This window comes from Dendrobates tinctorius, unplaced genomic scaffold, assembly GCF_039654945.1.
Source record: "Dendrobates tinctorius isolate UK_male_01 unplaced genomic scaffold, ASM3965494v1 ptg000038l, whole genome shotgun sequence".
Lineage (NCBI taxonomy): Eukaryota > Metazoa > Chordata > Amphibia > Anura > Dendrobatidae > Dendrobates > Dendrobates tinctorius.
Window position 1 is genome coordinate 33,279,547 of NW_027361706.1, and position 19,745 is coordinate 33,299,291.

Here is a 19,745-nt window from a genome sequence, read left to right on the forward strand (position 1 = left end):
CAATTCAATATTTGCGCTCAGAGTTGTGTCTGTATAGAGGCTATACTCCACTCAGAGAAGATATTAAAAGTTCAAAACAAAACAGATAAACGTTAAGAGTCAGGAACCACCCCCTGGTTAAATATTTGCACTCAGAATTAGGTCAGTATAAAAACTATACTCCACTCAGAGGAGACATAAAAGGTCCAAGGCAAGGCAAGTGAACACCAAGAGTCCGGAACCGCCCCCTTGACTAAATATTTGCACTCAAAATTAAGTCTGTATAAAAACTATATTCCACTCAGAGAAGATATAAAAGGTTCAGGGTAAGGCAGGTGAACATTAAGAGTCAGAAACCGCCCCCTTGACTCTTTCACAGAGAGATATAATATAGAGGGGTGAATTCAAACTTGCATTCACATGCAGCATATAGAGGATTCACTCATGTGTTGAATAGAAGAATCTTGCCATGAGATAGTAAGGAATGGCAGTACAAATCAGCAGCTTAACACTGGAGTGCTTACCAGCACAGGTCTTGTGGAGGAGAAATTCTTATGAGGAAGTAGTGATGTCCCTTGTATAGTCCAGGAATGTAGTCACTGATTAAGGCTACTTTCACACATCAGGTTTTCGGCGTCAGGCGCGATCCGGCGTCGTGCCGGAACGCCGGATCCGGCAAATGTTTTGTAAAACCTGATGTGACGGATCCGGTTTTCTGCCGGATCCGTCTTGTTCTTGACAGACAAAACCGGATCCGTCTCATCCGGTTCATCCGTTTTTCTATCCGTTTTTCGACGGATTACGCCGGATCCGGTTTTTAAAAACACCCCTTGTGGCCTTCCGAACGGGATTGGCTACTGGAAAACTATATATACCGTGTTCCTACAGCCCTTCTTTGACAGGTTTTAGAGGAGAAAGTGCAGGTTGGAGAGAAGAGCAAGTTACTGGCGAAGATGGATGTTGTGATTGGAAATATTTTGAAGAATTTGGCGGATTTTACAGCGGAGGCAAATCGTTTGAGGGTGATTGTTCTGGAGAAGGAGAGAGCGAGACAGCAGCGCATCAGGCATCGTAGACGACGTTTGTGGATCCACCCCATCACAGCCAAGAGAATGACGCGTGGGGTCTATTCTGCACTCTGCATGGACCTTCGACGAAACCCGGATAAATTTTTTGGATATGTTCGGATGAAAATGGAGAATTTTGATTACTTGGTGGAGCGCATTGCACACCTCATAAGAAAATCGGACACCTATTGCCGCTTCTCTGTTTCACCCGCAGAGCGTCTGATGGTGACTTTAAGGTAAGCCACATTTATTGGATGTGATCGCATCAGAGCACACTTTCACTGCAATCTTGTTGGTGGTAGTTTGTATCTCCAAGTGTTATAGCTGAGTTTTGGTATGTAATGCCGTGATTTAAAACTAATTGATTGTTTTTTAATTCCCCACAGATTTCTTGCAACTGGAGAATCCCTTTCGTCACTGCATTTCCAGCACAGACTCGGGATTTCCACCATATCTGCAATAGTGAAGTACACATGCCGTGCACTGTGGGACTCCTTAGCTGAAGAGTTTTTACCAGAGCCCACAACAGAGAGGTGGATTGAAATTTCAGAAAAGTTTCAACAGATATGTCAGTTTCCCAACTGCTTGGGCGCTGTGGACAGGAAACATATCCGCATTGTAAAGCCAGCCGGATTGGGATCGGAATATTTCAATTACAAGAAATATTTTTCAATTGTCCTCATGGCCATCGCTGACGCGGAATACAAATTTATTGCTGTTGATATTGGGGCCTATGGCCGCTCCAATGACTCTCAAGTTTTCAAGCTGTTTGCCATGGGGCGTAAACTGTATGGAAACACCTTCCAGTTCCCACCACCTAGACCGCTGCCGCAAACATCTGGTCCACCTATGCCATTTGTCTGTGTAGGGGATGAAGCCTTCCAGCTGTCAGAACACCTTTTGAAACCGTACTCTAGCAGAGGATTGACAAGAACAAAACGCATTTTTAATTACCGCCTCACAAGAGCAAGAAGAATGGTTGAATGTACCTTTGGTATTCTGACAGCCAAATGGCGGGTCCTATTGACTGCGATCAACCTCAAGACAGAAACTGTGGATGAGGTGATCAAAGCTTGCGTGGTACGCCACAATTTTGTTATCTGCAAGAACCCATTTCCATTGAGGACACCTCTGAAGAAACCACCTTGCAAGATTACCATGACATTACCACTAGAAGTTCTGTGTCGGTTTCAGTAATGAGGGACAATTTTGCACTATACTTTATGTCACCTCAAGGCAGAATAGACTGGCAGGATGACAGAGTGTGAAAGATTTGTGCCCTTAACCAAACTTGTGTACTTTCTGTACCAACAGTATATACCTTTGCCAACCAAAGTTGGCTATCTTGTCATGGTCTCTATTTTTAGCTTTAGGCCACAGGTGTGTACCTGGTTGTGTTTTATGCAAAGTATTTCACCTTTTAACAAAAGTTGTGTACATTGTTAGGAAATCACCAACAATAAACACAACTTTTTAGGTGAAATACTTTGCTTCAAACACAACCAGGAACACAACTGTGGCAAAAAGCTAAAATTTACCCACAGTTATATACCTGGTTTTGAATACCTTTTTACCTTTTAAATACCCTGTATTTAACCTTTTTTTAAAACATATTTCGCCGCAGAAAGAAATGACAGACAACCAGTGTAAACAATAATTTAACTTTTATTTAAAATATTTTTTTTTGTAAACTGTTTTTAAAGTTAAAAAAACTTTTTTAATAAAGGTTTGAAACCAACTGGGCATTTTTATTACAAAACACATCATAAATCTGTGTAGTGTGGGGTGGAAATACTGCTGGAGGGGCTGCGGGACACTTTGACAATGGGAGTGTGGAGAGAGGACTGGGATCGTGGTGGGGAAGGAACAGTTAGAGGTGATGGTGTGGAAAAAGCTACAGAATGGGTGGACATGTGGGAGGCAGAAGAGGTGGTGGGCGGTGGAGTGGAGGGTTGGGCAGGGACTGTAGGAGCAGATGATGTTGATGGCAAGTTGTATGGGGAAGGAGTTTGGTACGGGGAAGGAGTTTGGTACGGGGCAGGTTGCTGGAAGTGGGGAGATGTCTGGTACTGGGGAGGTTGCTGGTACTGGGGAGGTTGCTGGTACTGGGGAGGTTGCTGGTACTGGGGAGGTGGCTGGTGCTGGGGAGGTGGATGGTATGTAATAGGAGGGGGAGGTTGGAAAGTGGCTGGAGGGGGTGCAGGTGGAGGAACTACTGTGGTGGGAGGAGGAGGTTGGGAGGTAACTTGCTGGAGAGCACCGTGGCATGAATGCATTACATGCATCTGCTGGGTAGGAGATAGCGTTTCCATGCGCTCCACAACAGACCTGAAAAAGGTGTGGTTTGGCGAAGATCTTGCTTCTGAATGCATGGTTTGCAGAAGTGTCTTCACCTCCAGAATGCTGGAGTTGATCTGCTGAAAGCCTGCGGAGATTTGCTCTGACAAGACTTTTAGACAGTTCTGGAAAGATGCATTCAGATGCAAGAACTCTGGCGCATAAGTCTTTTCCTGACCCCTCTGCCGCTGCCGCCCAGTACCCGCAGGTGTACTAGAGGTGGCAGGGGCAGAAGGGTGGGGTAAAGGGAAAGCGATCTCCTCACCAGCAGCTTCATGTAATGTAGGCGGCCACGATACTCCTGTGCTGGTGGATGGGACAGATGGGTCGAATGTGTGGGAAGGCTGGGAAGGTGCAGATGTACCGGGGCGGTCGAAGTGTCCCTCGGTGCCGGTCTCCTCAGGGATCGCCTCAGAAGGGTCCAATCGTGCAGGCTCCCGACTGCTGCTCACCGCGCTGTGGAAAGAGAAAAAAAAACAATTAAAATAGTGACATGGTATGGCTCTGGCTGAAAAAAAAAAGTTACATCTAACATTTTTTTTCACATGTGGTGTGTAATATTTACCTTCTAGTGACCATTGTTTCCCGGAGGAACGACAGGGCTTGTGCGTACTTGTACTTGCTCCTGCGTCCTCCAGATCCACTCGGGGCCCGCATCTCTTTATTGAACTCCTTCTTGAAACGATCCCTCACAGACCGCCACTGATTCACAATTCTGTTCCCTGAAACGAGAAAGGAGTGGTTAGTATACAACATCAGTGTTTCCCAAACTCCAGTCCTCATGGTCCCCAGTGGTCATGTTTTCAGGATTTCCATAGTAAATAGAAATCCTGAACACATGATCCGTGGGGACCACGAGGACTGGAGTTCGGGAAACACTGGTTTACATCAAGCAACCGGTACTGTATATACTTACGCTCTTTAATCTGGGCCCGAGCATCGAGGTCCTCCCAGCGGCCCACAAGGAGCGAACAGATTTCCTCCCAGAGTCGTCGGGTAACGATCAGGTCAGCGTGGCGGCGGTCAGCCATATTCCAGAGCGGCTCCCTTTATCTGACGAGATCGATGAGGTGGTCCACATCGATTCCTCCATCCTCACCGTCAGAGTCAGGAGCATGCTGTGAAGGCTGTTAAAGAAAAAGACAAAAATAACATAATTAGCCTCCACAAAAGAAATGAAATAAAAAGTGCAAAAAAACAAAGCAAAAATATTTATACTTACACGCTGGTGACCGCCGCGTTGCTGTCGCCGACGACCCTGGAAGGCACTGCGAGGACCTCTTGGCCGAGCACCAGATTGGGAAGACTAGAGAAGAAAACAAAAAATGTTATGTCTTTGGATGTAGGCATTTGTTTGCTGTGTGTGGTCTGCAGAACATTGTTTTCTATGTGTTGTGTGTAGTGTGATGTTGTGTTTCTGCGTTTGATGCCAAAATCTTACCAATTGTGAGCCCACTCCAGGTGTCTGTCCACCCCTTCCTTCTTCTTCTGGGAGCTCCTCTTCATCTTGTGATTCCTGTTTTGAAATAAAAGGCAATGAATAGACATATATTACAGAGATGATGGATTTTGGAAATAAATACTTACCGTCAAACGCTGACGATGCGAGGGAGGGCTCCCAGAAGAAGATGTGCTGTCTTCCTGCTGGCCAGACTCCATGCCTGTGGGTGGTGTTCCTGCTGCTGCCATTGCTGCTGCTGCTGCTGCATCTATTGGGCGGCTGTTGAATAAAGATAAACAAAGGGCCAATGAATATCTTGATATTCCATGGCCCTAGTTTGGAGGAATGGGGGATTTGATAATTACCGTCTCTCATCTGCTGCTGGACTCCCCTCCCGTTGTTCAGCATGCAGCTCCAATTGGGGTGGTGCTGATGGTGCTGCTGCAGATGTCTCCTGCCTTCTCCTGCGCCTGGTTGCTGTCTTGGGTGGCATGTTGGGTGTGGCTGAGGGTCCCACTGTCTTGCTTTTATATATGTCTTGTGGGCAGAGCTACTGAGCATGCTCAGACCAAAAAAAACGGATCCGGCCACCGGATCCGGCTGTCGCCGGATCAGGCGCATTGCGGCGCTCATAGGCTTTCATTGTGTGAAAAAGCCGGACACGCCGGATCCGGCGTGTCCGGCTTTTTCGCCGGAGACAAAAAACGTTACAGTAGCCGTTTTTTCCAGACGCCGGATCGCAACACATTGCCGGATCCGGCGAAAACCGGATGAAACGCATGGCCATCCGGCTCGATCCGGCTCTAATGCAAGTCAATGGGGGGGAAACCGGATCCGGCATTGCATTTCGCTGGATCCGGTTTTTGTCAAAAGCGCCGGATCGCGCCTGACGGCGAAAACCTGATGTGTGAAAGAGGCCTAACAGAATGAAAAATAGATGCTTTGGGTAATGGACGCTGTCCCGGCCGGAGACAGACGTCCTGTCTGCAGGGCGCCTGCCCCAGCTGGTGGGCAGTGACGGAGCACACAGACTGTAGCCGACAAGGTACACAGGACCTTGCGTGACGTCAGAGTCATGTGATTGCTCACGTGACTGGCTATGGAGAGCAGAGAGGCTCAAAAAACATCCAACGCGTTTCTGAATCCACGGATTCCTTCCTCAGGGATATTCCATAGCAGATAGGCAGCTTTTTTATGTACCCTCAGGCATCTAGAATTGCAATTTAAACATTTAAAAGCAAAAAGCTCAATTTCGCTGTTCAAGCCATTGGGAATCAGTGTGTCCATCGCAAAAATCCATTTACTTTCCTCTTTTGACATCTGATGAATAAAGTTCCCTTTCCTCCAACTCTTTTTAACCACTTTAATGCCAGTGATTGTTATGCCTTTCATAGAACCACCATGATGGATTAAAAAATGATTTGAAAGGGGGTGACCACTAAATTTATTCCTGATATACCGCAAGTGTTCCGCTATTCTTATATGTAATGGGCGTATGGTACGACCAATATATAATTTCCACAGGGGCAGGTAATGCCATAGATAACCCCCTTGGTCTCACAGGTTATAAAGTCCTTAATTTTAACCTCTAGAGATTTGTTTACAATAAAAAATTGTTTTTTGGACCCTAATTTCCTACAAGGTCCACATCTTCTACATGGAAAAAACCCCTTTGGTAATGTCTGTAAATAAGCCTGATTCACCAACATAGGTTTAGGAATAGAGGGGGCTATTGCATTACCAAGATTATTTGGATTTTTAAAAATAAATCGAGGATAAGATGGTAACAATTCACCAATCACTTTATCATTCTTCAGAATGTTCCAATGTCTATTCACAATCTTTCTAAGGATTTTAGTATTGGCATTATACTGTATAATAATGGGAATATCTTTTAACAAGGGACACTCGATGTTATTCTTTGGTACCAATAAATCCTCCCTTGGCATACTTCTTACAGTCTCCTTAATTTCACGCAAAGAGTCAACATCATACCCTTTTCGAATAAACTTGTTAGTCAGAAGCTCCGCCTCTTTGTCAAAATCTTGTATTTTGGAACAATTCCTATGGGCCCTTATAAGTTGGCTCTTAGGGACATTCAGAAGCCAACTTGGAAGGTGACAGCTATACAAGGAAATAAAATTATTAGAGTCTGTTGGTTTGTGAAAAACCTGGGTCTCTATATGATCATTTTCTATAAAAAAAATTTAAATCTAGAAAATTGATCTCCCTAGGACTGGTGGTTGCTGTAAATTTAAAAAAATATTGACTTTTATTCAGTTCAGTTAAAAATTCTTCCAATAAAATAGGTCCACCAGACCAAATGAAGACAATATCATCAATGAACCTCTGCCATAGCACCAGGTTCGTCCGTAGAGAACCTCCCGGGTATATGGTCTCCTGTTCCCACCTACCCACATAGAGGTTTGCATAACTAGGGGCAAACCTGGTGCCCATGGCAGTCCCCCACTGCTGGGAGTAGTAGTCTACCCCAAAACGAAAATAATTATGAGTTAAAATAAATTGTATACAATCTAAAATAAAATGAACCTGATAATCAGGCAGAAAACCATCCTTAAGCAGAAAATATTTAACTGATTCACACCCTTTTTCATGTTGAATGACAGTGTATAAAGAGGCGATATCTAGTGTCCCTGTAACGGTCAGGGGATGGACAAAGTCCGAGAGTGGACCCTCTGGGTCGCGGATCTGGAGCCCCTGGATCGAGCGCGCCAAGTGATGACCGACCCCTATACAGGGATCGTTAGGGGCAACACCGCAGAGGACAGAACCGCGACAGCCGGTACCAGGAGGGGCGGCTCGGGGACACGGGGTGCTACAGGGCAAGGGCACCGGACGGGGATCCAGAGAACCAGAGCCAGGATATAGGAGGAAGCAGCCAGGTAGCAGCTACTAGAGGGGAAGCACAGGAGAGGGCGCGGGAGCCAAGGGGTTACAGACTAGGAGGACCCAGAAGGGAGACACCGGGACAGAATACAGAAGGGCCGAGATCCAAGGGACCAGGAGGAAGGGGCGAGGAGAAGGAAGGACAGGGCAGAGACAGCCAGGGAGAAGGAGAGGAAGCTAACATAAAGCTTTAGCAAAACAGTGGGGCCAGAACAGAGCGTGGAGTATCACACAATCCTCAGGCATCCTCTCTACAGTGAGGACGCCTGAAATACCTTAGGGTCCGGAAGTGGGAGGTACGCCCAGCCCTCAGCGCTGCCCACCGCCAGCAGAAGAAGGAATGCTGGCGCGCGCCCGCGACCTAAGGAGAGGGCGCAGAGAAGTAGCAGAGCAAGAGGCAGGGTAAGAGCGCGCGCTGTGGTGAGGACGCTGATGGGGGGCGGTGGCAGCTGGTGCTGCCGACGAGGACACGCGACCAGGCACTGCCGCGGATGCTACAGTACCCCCCCTTTACATCCCCCCTTTTTGAGATTGGCTAGAAATCTTTTTAGTATTAGGGGAGCGTTGATATTTTCTCGAGGCTCCCAAGACCTCTCCTCAGGGCCAAACCCCTTCCAATCAATAAGAAAAAGGGACCTCCCCCTGACCCTTTTCATGGCTAAAATGTCCCTTATTTCAAAGATGTCATCAGACCCAATAGGTGAAGGAGGGGTAATGGAGGCTGGGTGGAACCTTTTCAGAACTACAGGTTTCAGGAGCGAGACATGAAAGGCATTGGGAACTCGGAGTGAAGCCGGCAATCTCAATTTATAAACCACGTCATTGATGTGTTTCAGTACCACGAAGGGACCGATGTAACGAGGACTTAACTTATAGGAAGGAACTTTCAGGCGGATGTGCTTGGTCGAGAGCCATACCTTGTCGCCAGGATGGTACGGGGGAAGGTCCCTCCGTCTCTTGTCTGCGTGTTTCTTGATTCGGGCATTGGCCTTCACGAGAGCGTCTTTGGTCTCCTTCCAAATCTCAGAAAATTCCATGGCGAGAGCATCCGCTGCGGGAACTCCAGATGACACGGCAAAGGGCAGCGGAACACCCGGATTGCGACCAGAGACCACAAAGAACAGAGATTTGGTGGTCGACTCACTGGGATGGTTGTTGTGGGCAAATTCTGCCCAAGGTAGAAGTGAGACCCAGTTGTCCTGATGAGCATTGGCAAAGTGACGCAGGTAGGTGGTCAGGCCCTGATTTACCCGTTCCACTTGCCCGTTGGTCTGTGGATGATAAGCAGAGGAGAAGTCGATGGATTTACCCATAAGCCGACAGAGGGCCCTCCAAAAGCGAGACGTAAATTGGACCCCACAGTCCGACACAATCCGTAGAGGGAGGCCATGTAACCTGAAGATCTGGTGGATGAAGATCTCGGCCAACTTCGGAGCTGACGGCAAACCGGCCAGGGGGACAAAATGAGCCATCTTGGAGAACCGATCCGCTACGACTAAGATGGTGGTGCAACCAGCTGACAGAGGCAAGTCAGTTACGAAATCCATAGCAATTTGCTGCCACGGGACCTCCGGAACAGGCAATGGGTGGAGAAGACCGGAGGGAAGGGTCCTTGGGACCTTGTTCTGAGCACAGGTTGTGCAGGAGGCAACATAATCCACTACGTCTTGGCGGAGGGTGGCCCACCAGTAATAACGGGTGAGAAGTAAGAGGGTATTCTTGGTCCCCACGTGCCCAGCGACCTTGGAAGAATGCCCCCAGCGCAGCACCTCCAGACGCTTATTCTGAGGAACGAAGGTCTTGCCTGGTGGAGGAGTAGAAAAGTTCACAGGAGCCACAGTGATCACTTTGGCAGGCTCGATAATATAAGATAGACCCTCGTCCTCCTCTGGCGACTATAAGGACCTGGAGAGTGCATCCGCCTTGATGTTCTTATCACCGGGCCGGAAGTGAAGCTTGAAATCAAACCGCAAAAAATACAAGGCCCATCTGGCCTGTCTGGAGTTGAGCCTCTGAGCGGACTGCAAATAGGCCAAATTTTTATGGTCCGTGAAGATAGAAAAGGGATGCACCGCCCCCTCGAGCAAGTACCGCCATTCTTCTAGGGCCATCTTAATGGCCAGCAATTCCCTGTCTCCAATGGAGTAATTGCACTCCGCAGGCGAGAAGGACCTGGAGAAGAACCTGCAGGGAACCAGTTGACCCGAGGAGCCCGGCTGGGAGAGAACTGCCCCAGCTCCGGTGGAAGAGGCGTCCACTTCTACAACAAAAGGCCTACTGGCTACCGGCTGATGCAAGACTGGTGCTGAGGCAAAGGCGCGTTTCAGCACCAGAAAGGCGTCCTCAGCCTCGGGGGGCCAGCTGTTTGGTTTAGTTCCTTTACGGGTCAGGGCCGCGATGGGTTTGGTCACCGTGGAAAAATGTGGTACGAACTGTCGGTAGTAATTTGCGAACCCGAGGAAACGCTGGATGGCCTTTATACCGACAGGGCGGGGCCACTTGAGTACCGCAGAGAGTTTCTCGGGATCCATCCTTAGGCCGGAGTCAGTGATTATATACCCCAAGAAGGGTAGCGAGGTTTGTTCGAAGAGACACTTTTCAATTTTGGCGTAGAGGTCATTCTCTCGGAGACGGTGCAGGACCATGCGTACACTTCTCCGATGAGAGGATAGGTCGGGTGAAAAGATAAGAATATCATCTAGGTACACCACTACGCACGAGTATAATAGATCCCGAAACACCTCGTTAACGAACTCCTGGAACACGGCTGGAGCATTGCAGAGACCAAACGGCATGACTAAATACTCATAATGACCGTCACGGGTATTGAAGGCCGTCTTCCACTCATCCCCTGCGTGGATCTGGATCAAATTATAGGCTCCCCGCAGATCCAGCTTCGTGAAGATCCGAGCCCCTCTCAGCCGGTCGAATAGTTCCGGGATCAGCGGGAGCGGGTATCGATTCTTAACCGTGATATTGTTCAAGCCCCGGTAGTCGATACATGGTCTGAGCGATCCGTCTTTCTTTCGGACAAAGAAAAAGCCTGCGCCTGCTGGGGACGCGGATTTTCGAATAAACCCCTTGGCCAAGTTCTCCTGTATGTATTCAGACATAGCCTGGGTCTCTGCTGGGGATAAGGGATACGTTCTCCCTCTGGGCGGAGTGGCTCCGGGAATCAGGTTGATAGGACAGTCGTAGGACCGATGCGGAGGCAGGGAGTCAGCTTCTTTTTTACTAAAAACGTCAGCGTACGCGTAGTACGGTGCGGGAAGGCCCGGAAGATTGGCAGGCACAGGCAGGGGACGAGGACGGAGGATGGACTGCAAACAACGTGCATGGCAGGAATGACCCCAGCGTAGGATCTCCCCAGAGCGCCAGTCGACGACTGGTTCGTGCAGCCGAAGCCAAGGTAATCCTAGGAGAACGGCGTGGGACAATCTAGGCAGGACATAGAAAGCAATTCTTTCACGATGAAGCGCTCCAAAAACCGCAGGTCTATGCGTGTAGCCAAGGATATGAGATCCTCCAGAGTGGTTGGAGTATCCCGTCCGGCTAGCTCGTCCTTAATTTTACCTGAGAGGCCTCTCCAGAAGGCACCCACAAGTGATTCGTTATTCCATCCAAGTTCCGATGATAATGTCCGAAAGCGGATGGCGTATTGTCCCACCGTGAGAGACTTCTGGCGGAGGTTAAAGAGGGCCTCTGTGGTAGACGCTAAGCATCCGGGTTCGTCAAACACTCGGCGGAAGGTCTCCAGGAAGTTTTGGATACTAGACACGACTGGGTCATCCCTCTCCCATAGAGGATTCACCCAGGACAAGGCCTCTCCCTCAAGATGGGATACAATGAACGCCACCTTGGCGCGATCAGTGGGGTATTGTTGGGGCAAGAGCTCAAAGTGCAGTCTGCACTGATTTAAAAATCCCTGACATAGCTTAGGGTCTCCGCTATACCGGGGAGGCTTCCCCAGTCGAGGGGGCGGAGACGAAACTGCGTCCCTGGATGGGGTAGCGGCGGCTGCGGCGGACTGCAGGGCCAGCAGTCGGTCGTCGACAGACGCCATATAACCCAAAATGTGGGACTGGGCATCGCGCTGCTGCGCGAGCTCTTGCTGAAGGCTGACTAGGAGGGAAGCATGCCCTGGGTCTGAAGTTTGCAGAGCGGACAACCGGGTGTCCATGGACTTCATAAAGGACATTATCCGGGTCTGATTTTCGCGCAGGAACAGTAGTTCCTTCTGTGTGGAGGCCGCGGCACCGGCGGGGTCCATGGCCTGAGGATACTGTAACGGTCAGGGGATGGACAAAGTCCGAGAGTGGTCCCTCTGGGTCGCAGATCTGGAGCCCCTGGGTCGAGCGCGCCAGGTGATGACCGACCCCTATACAGGGATCGTTAGGGGCAACACCGCAGAGGACAGAACCGCGACAGCCGGTACCAGGAGGGGCGGCTCGGGGACACGGTGTGCTACAGGGCAAGGGCACCGGACGGGGATCCAGAGAACCAGAGCCAGGATATAGGAGGAAGCAGCCAGGTAGCAGCTACTAGAGGGGAAGCACAGGAGAGGGCGCGGGAGCCAAGGGGTTACAGACTAGGAGGACCCAGAAGGGAGACACCGGGACAGAATACAGAAGGGCCGAGACTCAAGGGACCAGGAGGAAGGGGCGAGGAGAAGGAAGGACAGGGCAGAGACACCCAGGGAGAAGGAGAGGAAGCTAACATAAAGCTTTAGCAAAACAGTGGGGCCAGAACAGAGCGTGGAGTATCACACAATCCTCAGGCATCCTCTCTACAGTGAGGACGCCTGAAATACCTTAGGGTCCGGAAGTGGGAGGTACGCCCAGCCCTCAGCGCCGCCCACCGCCGGCAGAAGAAGGAATGCTGGCGCGCGCCCGCGACCTAAGGAGAGGGCGCAGAGAAGTAGCAGAGCAAGAGGCAGGGTAAGAGCGCGCACTGTGGCGAGGACGCTGATGGGGGGCGGTGGCAGCTGGTGCTGCCGACGAGGACACGCGACCAGGCACTGCCGCGGATGATACAGTCCCCATAATATAGTGGTTTTACCACCTAATGTTCTTTAAAATTCTTAAAATATGAGTGCTATCTTTCAAGTAGGCCGGAAGTATAGTAACTATCTTCTGAAGATGGCAATCAATAAATTTTGATAGATTGGCTGTCAGACCACCTATTGCCGATATAATTGGCCTACCTGGTGGATTTGCCGGATCCTTGTGTACTTTGGGTAAATAATAAAAATAAGGGATTCTGGGATGCATATTGTTGATAAAATCCATTTCTTGTTTGTTTAAAAAACCTTTTTCAAAACCAAATTTCAATAAAGTTTGCATCTCTACAAGATACTCATCAGAGGGATCTTTATTGAGTAGAAGATAAGTCCGCGTATCTCCCAAAATACGCTGAGACTCCTTCTCATAATCTTTATTATTCAAAATAACAATACCACCTCCTTTGTCTGCTGGCCTGATAGTAATTTCACGATTACATTGAAGCTGTTTGATCGCATGACGCTCCTTATTTGTCAAATTGTACTTGAATTTATTGCATCTATTTTCTGACGTGTTCCTAATGTCCCTTATCATGCGTTGGATGTTTTTTGAGCCTCTCTGCTCTCCATAGCCAGTCACGTGAGCAATCACATGACTCTGACGTCACGCAAGGTCCTGTGTACCTTGTCGGCTACAGTCTGTGTGCGCCGTCACTGCCCACCGGCTGGGGCAGGCACCTTGCAGACAGGACGTCTGTCTCCGGCCGGGACAGCGTCCATTACCCAAAGCATCTATTTTTCATTCTGTTAATCAGTGACTACATTCCTGGACTATACAAGGGACATCACTACTTCCTCATAAGAATTTCTCCTCCACAAGACCTGTGCTGGTAAGCACTCCAGTGTTAAGCTGCTGATTTGTACTGCCATTCCTTACTATCTCATGGCAAGATTCTTCTATTCAACACATGAGTGAATCCTCTATATGCTGCATGTGAATGCAAGTTTGAATTCACCCCTCTATATTATATCTCTCTGTGAAAGAGTCAAGGGGGCGGTTTCTGACTCTTAATGTTCACCTGCCTTACCCTGAACCTTTTATATCTTCTCTGAGTGGAATATAGTTTTTATACAGACTTAATTTTGAGTGCAAATATTTAGTCAAGGGGGCGGTTCCGGACTCTTGGTGTTCACTTGCCTTGCCTTGGACCTTTTATGTCTCCTCTGAGTGGAGTATAGTTTTTATACTGACCTAATTCTGAGTGCAAATATTTAACCAGGGGGTGGTTCCTGACTCTTAACGTTTATCTGTTTTGTTTTGAACTTTTAATATTTTCTCTGAGTGGAGTATAGCCTCTATACAGACACAACTCTGAGCGCAAATATTGAATTGTTTATACATTAAAAACCTGATTCTCACTAAAATCCCGCAGGTCTCTCTGAAACTGAAGGTGTTTTCTTTCCTTCAAGAGGGCCTGGTATATGTCCACAGAGGTTTGTAAGAGTCCCTCCCTTCTAGCAAAGTCAGAATCAGTTTTGTGTTTCACCACTTTCTCAATCAATTTGTTAAGTCGACTACTGGATTTTTCAAAAATTTTCTTTTCTTCTGTTAACAAGATTTGCATAAACCTGATTGATGATTCGATGGATTCTTTCATCCATATATTCAAAAATTCAGGTGAAGCAACTCTCTGAGAAGGACTAATATTGATCCTAAGTCCTCTTGGTACAATCTGATTTTTCAGATAGTTTTCTAATGCCCTGATCTCCCACAAGGATTTCAGATATTCTTTATATCCAACATAAACTTCATTAAACAGATTTTTTTAGTGCCAATGGACCTGTATTATTCTCTAAAGTGCCACTAATGTTAAACGCTTGATTTGCATCTTCCAACCAAATATCCGAATTCAACGGACCCGTCAGGAAACTGGCCATTCCAACTCCGAATTATCAAAAACAAGCAATCTAAATACTCAAGGGTCTCAAGCAAGAAAATCATATAAAAAAACCCTATGACAGGTAAACTTTATTGTTAATTATTAAAAAACCCTTTGGGGTCACACCACAAAAAAGAGACAAAAAAACAAAAAAGTGCCCACCATTTAAAAACATATGTGGGGGATAACCTAGGTGTCCCTGATAATGTCTATTGCTCACTCCTTCCTTGCCACGGAGGTTGGCACCCTAGGGGGAATGATGTGGCGCACCCGCTCAGGGGTGGTTATCCCTAGGGGCCCTGTTGCACCCTAGCGCCACTAGGGGATCCCTTCCCCAATACTAAATGTACCCCTATCAATAACAGAGACAAACCTATAATAAGGAGGACCCTAGACCCCACAATTGAACATACTTAGGAACACATACACATAGCAGATAAGGTGGTTCTTAAAACATGCATGGTGGCCTCTCTGCGGTTAGATGATAGGTGAACATCCACCATTAGAGCTCTCAATTGAAAATGTATGCACCTCAGCTATTCCAATGGGCCAAAAGGTGCAAATGTAAAAAATGTATATATATAAATAATATAGATGTTTATCAGCAATGGGCAATCATTTTCATCCCACCAATTTGTACACAATGGTTTATAAATATATATAATGTCCATATGGAAACATAACCATGAGAGACCCAATAGACCATGCATCTGAGCTCCCAATCATAAGATATTTATCCACAATGTCCAACAATGGGTACCATCATCATATTAGACAAAAGATGCACAGATATCATTAGTGGAATACTTGATTGGATATACTAATACTCATCATATCCTCCACCGACTGCCATGTAGCCTGTTACGCCTCAATGCGTTTCGCCCCATCTGGGCTCATCAGGAGGCCCGATCTCCAATTGACTAGTGTCCTGCTGTGGTCTAGTGGTTGGACTGCCACGATATCCCTCCATTTAACTATACCGCCACAGCGTGCGGCAGCCCCCACCGCTATGTAGGGACACGCCCCCTATCCTCTATGCGCAGGTCTCACTCACCCAGGCACCATGCTCAAATCCATCTTACCATTGCTCAGATCCATCTTTCCATTGCGCATGCTCCATCACACGCGCGTTCCTGTGACTGCATATAGCAGTTCTCGTGCCACAAAAAGCGACAGTCCAAGAAAGTCCATAAGAGACATGCTGGTACATGGTCAGTACAAAAGACCTGTAGCACAGGGCACATGGCTTGGGAGGAAACAGATTGGTTTCTTTAACCCCTTTCCTACAATGGACGTAATATTCCGTCCATGTGACCATGGACCTAATTACCATGGACGGAATATTACGTCATGCCCTTTAATGCGACATCGCGACTTAAGTCGCGGTGATCGCATTAAAATGCCAGCGCCATCTTACCTCAGGATAGATGGCCTCGGCATCCCGGGCAGTCTCCGCCCTGGCCCTCCCCTCTCGGAGCTGTGATTGGCTGTTCAATTCAGAACAGCCAATCACAGCGCTTCTCTTTGTTTCAGCCAATCAGATAGGCTGAAACAACAGGATCCTAGGCTAGGATCGAGTACCGATCCTAGGACCGGTGCCAGGCACCGGAGTAAAGCCCCCAGATTGGCCTGCAGGAAGTGGTTGGCATGATCGATTAGATCGGCGATCGCGCCAGCCACAGGGCACAGCTGCGGTCACGCTGTGACCGCTCTGTGCCCTGCTGATGACCTGGCCATGACCTGCCTAGGAATCGGAGCTGTGAGCTCCGATCCTAGGCAGTTACCATGGTCACCAGGCAGAGCAGGGATTGGTGGGATCGATGTAATCATTCGATCCCACCAATGACAGGACACAGCAGCAATGTGACCACTCTGTGACCTGCCCCTGACCTGTCTGACCTGTCTGCAGGGGTCCTCACTCTAGCTGAGGATTCCTGCAGAGAGGTCGGACACAGCAAGAGCTCCTGTGCTGGGTATTGTGGTGCCACAGCTTGTAGCATCACAATCCCTGCAGAAGAAAGAAAAAAGAAAACTACAACTGTAAGTGTTGATTGATCCCTGATCCCCTGCCCAATCTATCTTCACCCCCCCACCTATCTTCATCCCCCCATCTGCCGTCCACCCCCCCTTTTACCCCCTCCACCCCCCCTTTTGCGCCGCCTCCGTGCGCAGCCGCCGAGCGTTGATCGGTGACGCAGTTCACCGATCAACACTTGTGCTCGCTTTTTTTTTAACTCCGCACACACATCCCGTTTTTCATTTTTTTCTCCCCCCCTTGTGCCACCTAACTACAACCCTAACTGACCCCTGCCCAATCTCTCTTCATCCAACCCAATCCCCCATCCCCCTATTTTTACCCCCCTCCACCCCACTTTTGCGCCACCTCCATGCGCAGCCGCCGAGCGTTGATCGGTGACGCAGTTCACCGATCAACACTCGTGCTCGCTTTTTTCCTCCGCACACACATCCCGTTTTTCATTTTTTTTTCTCCCCCCCTTGTGCCACCTAACTACAACCCTAACTGACCCCTGCCCAATCTCTCTTCATCCACCCCAATCCCCCCATCCCCCACCCCCCTCCACCCCACTTTTGCGCCACCTGCCTGCTGTTTTAAATTTTTTTCTCCCCTTTTTGTGCCACCTAACTACAACCCTAACTGTTGATCCCTGCCCGATCTCTATTCATCCACCCCAATCCCCCCCAGCCCCCTCTTTTTACCCCCCTTTGCGCCGTTTCCGTGTGCACATTTAGCAGCCGCTGAATTTTGATAAGTGACGCAATTCACTTATCAAAGTTCGTGCCGGCTGTTTACCATTTTTCTTTTTCACCCCCCCCCTTTGAGCCACCCCTGTGCACACATCCAGCAGCCACTAAATTTTGGTAAGTGACGCCGTTCACTTATCATATTAAGGTCCTGCTGTTTTAGACTTTTTTCACACTTCCTTTTAGCTTTTTCTTACAGGATAGTGTGCACCAATCACTAGCCCCCCCACCACATACACAGTTATACATAAAGTACACCCAAGCACCATATTTACACAAAAAAATGTCCCACCCATCACGTTCCTATTCTTACCTTGCCTCCGACACTGATAGCGAGGATGACGATCCGACTTTTCTTTATTTTTCGGATTCTTCATCCTCTTCCTCTTCCCCTTCCTCCTCATCTTCCTCCTTGGGTCCTGCGGAACCGCCACGCAGACGCTCCAGGACAGAAGATGAGGCAGCGCCCACCATGCCCGCAGCTGATTCAGCAAACCCTGTGTGGACCTCGCCCCCCCGAAAATTACAAGCCACTGATTCCTGATTTTGTGGCAGAATCAGGAATCAAGTTTGACACCACCAGCCTCACAGAAATTGACTTTTTCAAAGTCTTTTTCTCTGAGGATTTTGTTAACCATATGGTGGAGCAAACTAATTTGTACGCTCGGCAATTTTTGGAGCAAAACCCGCGTTCATCCTATACTAACTGGTCTCCTGTGGACGCAGTTGAAATGACGAAGTTTTGGGGCCTGGTCCTCCACATGGGTATCTTGAAGAAGCCTGAAATTTCGCAATATTGGAGTGTTGATATTTTATACAACACTCCAGTGTTCCGAATGGTCATGGTCCGGGTGCGTTTTCAGGCCATCCTCAAGTTTCTGCATTATAACGATAATGCACAGTGTCCCGCACGAAATGACCCCAACTTTGACCGTCTGTTCAAAGTTCGGCCAGTCATCGAACACTTCAACAAAAAGTTTGCTGAAGTGTACGTGCCCCAAAGGAACATCTGCGTGGATGAGTCCTTGGTCCATTTTAAGGGCAGGCTCGGATTCCGTCAATACCTGCCCAGTAAGAGGGCCAGGTACGGAATCAAACTCTATAAGCTGTGTGAGAGTACCTCAGGGTACACGCACAGGTTTAGAGTGTTCCGAAGGAAAGAACACCAGGATTGAACCCCCTGAGTGTCCTCCTGACCTGGGTGTGAGTGGGAAAATTGTGTGGGATTTGGTGCACCCACTGCTGGATAAAGGTTATCACCTCTACACTGATAACTTTTATACCAGTGTCCCACTCTACAAAGCCCTCTTTGCGCGAGGTACCGCAGCTTGCGGTACTGTCCGCAAAAATCAGAGAGGCCTCCCGAAGACACTACTTGGGCAGATGCTCCGAAAAGGTGAGAGCAGGGCCCAATGTAGCGACCACCTGCTGGTGGTCAAGTACAAGGACAAGAGGGATGTCTTTCTCTTGACCACCATACACGGTGATGGCAACGCCCTCAGCACTGTACGGGGTACCTCTGCACAGGTCAGCAAACCTGAATGTGTGCTGGGGTACAATAAAAACATGGGGGGCGTTGATCGCTCCGATCAACTCCTTCAACCGTACAATGCTTTGAGAAAGGCCAAGGTGTGGTACAAAAAGCTGGCCGTGCACATCGTCCAATTGGCAATGCTCAACGCATTCCTATTGTCACAATGTGCATGCCCCAGTGATACGTCGTACCTTCAGTTCCAGGAGGTAGTGGTTAAGGCCCTGATGTTTGGCACTCTGGAAGGAGCGGGCCCCTGAACTTCTGGAACTGAAGGTGCTCGTATTGTACCAGGTCAGCATTTCCCGGGGGAGGTCCCGCAAACTGGTAAAAGAGGTAAATCGCAAAAAAGGTGCCGAGTGTGTTACAAAAACGGAATACGCAAGGACACCATTTATCAATGCGACACCTGCCCCGAAAAACCTGGCCTGTGTATGAAGGATTGATTCAAATTGTACCACACCTCAATGCACTACTAAATTTCTTTACCGGAAACATTAGATTAGTTGGAGCACATCTAGATAAGTTCCTTGGGGGTCTAGTTTCCAAATCAATGTCACTTGTGGGTTTTTTTTTTACTGTTTAGGCACATCAGGGCCTCTGCAAATGGAAAATGACGCCCGCAGACCATTCCATCTAAGTCTGCATTTCAAAACGTCACTCCCTTCCGACCCTGACGTGTGCCTAAACAGTTTTTTCCCACATATGGGGTACCAGCGTACTCAGGACAAATTGGACAACAACTTTTGGGGTCCAATTTCTCCTGTTACGCTTGGGAAAA

At 48.5% G+C, this 19,745-nt stretch overlaps 1 protein-coding gene and 1 long non-coding RNA gene across 2 annotated transcripts in view; one reads left to right on the forward strand and one right to left on the reverse strand.

The window, feature by feature from the left end:
- LOC141088328 (man(5)GlcNAc(2)-PP-dolichol translocation protein RFT1-like) overlaps positions 1-19,745 on the reverse strand; it is a 382,865-nt gene that overhangs the window by 33,322 nt on the left and 329,798 nt on the right. The window lies entirely within an intron of this gene.
- LOC141088330 (uncharacterized) overlaps positions 13,341-19,745 on the forward strand; it is a 250,127-nt gene continuing 243,722 nt past the window's right edge. The window contains exon 1 of the long non-coding RNA XR_012231903.1: positions 13,341-13,620. This is a non-coding gene — a long non-coding RNA (uncharacterized lncRNA). The remainder of the gene's footprint in view (positions 13,621-19,745) is intronic.